The 2,748-nt window shown below is 47.0% G+C and overlaps 1 long non-coding RNA gene across 1 annotated transcript; it reads right to left on the bottom strand.

Moving 5' to 3' along the window:
• Window positions 1–385: 385 nt before the first annotated feature.
• LOC119864583 lies at window positions 386–2,544 on the bottom strand. Its single transcript, XR_005374435.1, has 3 exons — window positions 2,125–2,544; window positions 1,239–1,344; window positions 386–1,162 (listed from the first exon to the last, which is right to left on the bottom strand). It is a non-coding gene; the product is annotated as an uncharacterized LOC119864583 (long non-coding RNA).
• Between the last annotated feature and the right edge of the window lie 204 nt (window positions 2,545–2,748).

Here is a 2,748-nt window from a genome sequence, read left to right as displayed (position 1 = left end):
CCACTCAGGCACCCCCGTTTCCAAATCTTCGCGATAGGTTCTAAACTCCTAACCATACTTCTCACAGTCTCCTTTTCCCCTCCCCAATTCAAGAGCCATGACTTACCAAAATACAGAGCCTCATGACTTTCCCTCCCTACTCTCTTGTTCTCTCCCAAATCTTGGTTATACAGATCAACTTTATGTTTCTGGAAAAGTCTCTCTGCCTCCCCTCCTGCCTCCCAGCTTCCTTCACATGGGTCCTCTTCCTGCCTCCCCCATACTCTTCCTCAACTGCATCACCAAGATCCAGAAGTCAGTCTGGTGAAGACAAGATTTCACTGAGTGAGAGAGAAGCTGAGGGAGGAAGGAGTGGGCATAGGGCCGGGCACACATGGCACAGTGTGGCCCGTTCCATGGGAGTGTCACTTTGTGGACATTTTACCAGGATAACTAGAAGCTCCTCAGGTTTTGAGAGCAGAGCAAGAGGCCAGAGGAAGAGGAAAACGTGAGCTCTGTGTGCCGAGCTTGGCCACTCAGGCCTGGAGAGCTTTTCACTGAAGGGTCTCTCAGATTTGGCTCGGAAAAGGGGAGCCATTCTGCCTGTCTCCAGAGAACCGGAAGAGACTTCAGACATTTCTGTTTGTCTTATGAACAGCTGGTGGCTCCTATGTGAATCTAATTAAGCATCTTCCTGGCTGCAAACACTTCAAGTTCTATTTTTAAGATTAAGAATGTTTCCCAAAATGTATCTCACAGACGACTGACTGGCTTCAGACATTTTATCCCCAACACACCATTTTGTGGCACAGGCTAAATTGCATTATAGAAATTACTCCATCTTGAAGCACGGCCAAGTCAATAATATTGATTGATGAACTTAGGATGTCAACCGTCTAGAATGCAATGCTTCAGACCAGACTCATTGTCCTTTAACCTTGTCATATTTGTGGCTAATGTCCCTTCCCCTGACACCCCCTCCCCAAAATAATAAATGTCAGAGAAGATGAAAACTGATTGCATTTGCTTCAGTCAAACGAAGCAAAGACGCAGCTGCATTTCTGTCTGGAACCTATGCTGGAATCAGTTCCATCACCAGAACTCGGATGGTTTCAGTGGGTCACTGGCAGGCTCCCCTCCGCATGCACCCAACACGGATCTGCTCTGTCCCGTTTGCTGAAACCTGCAATGTGACACTCCAAGTGAGGTAACAGGATGCCCAATTGTAGAAAGTACAATTGTCAGAGAAAGACACTCACTCTGTAAATCCCCGGGCTCCTGTTGAATCTGTTCTTCTGCTCATAAATATATACCTAAACCAAGAGGTCCTTCTAGAACTCTGAATGAATCTCCTCCTTTCTTTTGCTGCCATCATTAAAGGATATAATCAGGTGAGAGCCTCCTCCCGCCCCATGAAAGGGAGCAGAATCAAAACTAGAGAGATTGCTAGCTACCAATACATTTTTCCTATCTCAAAGAAAAAAAAAAGCCAAAAAATAAAAGAAGAAAGCAAGAGCTATGGAGTAAAATATATATACTTTTCTCACTAAAGAGAAAGAATTTCAGCTAATTTAGAGTGGAAGGCTGCATATCAAGAGTCTCACGTTCCTCTAAGCGGAGGGTGGCAGGGGTGAGGGGTAGGGGTGGGGGGGGGCACAGCACCACCACAGAGAAAAGAAAGCAAAATGAGGGCGCAGAGCCAGACTACAGGGCAAAGGGAAATAGTAAAAGAGCCTGAAATTCTTCCTCAAGAATTCTGTCTTTTTAGCTGAGGGGAGCCAGGATTTCCTGTAATTATGCAGCCAGGGGCTGCTGTGGATATTAAGTGAGGCTCCTCTTTGGAAAAGGGAGAAAAGGGGATGCCTGGGTGGCTCAGCGGTTGGGCGTCTGCCTTCAGCTCAGGGGGTGATCCCAGAGACCCAGGATTGAGCCCCACATCGGGCTCCCTACATGGAGCCTGCTTCTCCCTCTGCCTATGTCTCTTCCCCCCACCCCCCCCATGTGTGTGTGTCTCTCATAAATAAATAAAATCTTAGAAAAAAAAAAAAAAAGGGAAAAGGGAGAAAGGAAGGTGGGTGTTGGGCCATGGTTTGGGTCCTGTCTTGGCAGTGAGATAATTTCACCAAGGTCCCACCAGCAGCTCACCCACAGCCAGGATGGGCTAGCCTTGGAGCCCGTTCATAACTGACGGGAGACTTTCCAGTGGATGAAAATGGTCTTCTAGGGCCCTGCCAGTCCATAAACCGGAACGATTAGTGTGTGATGCTGAAAAGTCAGCTCTGCTTTCGGTTGACATGGCAACACAGACTGAGCTTCCCGCTGTTTGCCAAGTTTCTATGCTTGTCTGTGGAAAGAAGCAGCTCTCCTATGTATGAGAAAGGGGGGAAAATGGAGAAAATCTCTAGGTATAACGGAAGCAGAGTCAGAGTAGGAGAGAGAGAAACCAAAATGGGCCAAAGAACAGAAGATCTAAATAAAACCCAAGGTCCAGTGGGGTCATGTCAAGAAGATAGCAAGAGATCCAAACTTTGGTGAAAAGGATCAGAGTCACTGAAGACCAGATGAAGAGCAATCACAGTGAGGCAGTGGCTCACACTTCTGTCATAATTGCTCTAGATATCCTGTAATTGATGACTTGGCATTGTGAAGTCAGGGGCCAACTTAGCAGCCAAAATTGTCGACAACAGTACTGGCCCTGGGTTTCTGCTAGCACATGGGATTCATGCTACAAATCATCCAACCACAAATCCCAACTCTGCTTCACTTCCT

This window comes from Canis lupus, chromosome 20 (assembly GCF_011100685.1).
Source record: "Canis lupus familiaris isolate Mischka breed German Shepherd chromosome 20, alternate assembly UU_Cfam_GSD_1.0, whole genome shotgun sequence".
Taxonomy (NCBI): domain Eukaryota; kingdom Metazoa; phylum Chordata; class Mammalia; order Carnivora; family Canidae; genus Canis; species Canis lupus.
Note: the sequence above shows the minus strand (reverse complement) of the source record. Positions and strands in the feature narration are given on the sequence as shown.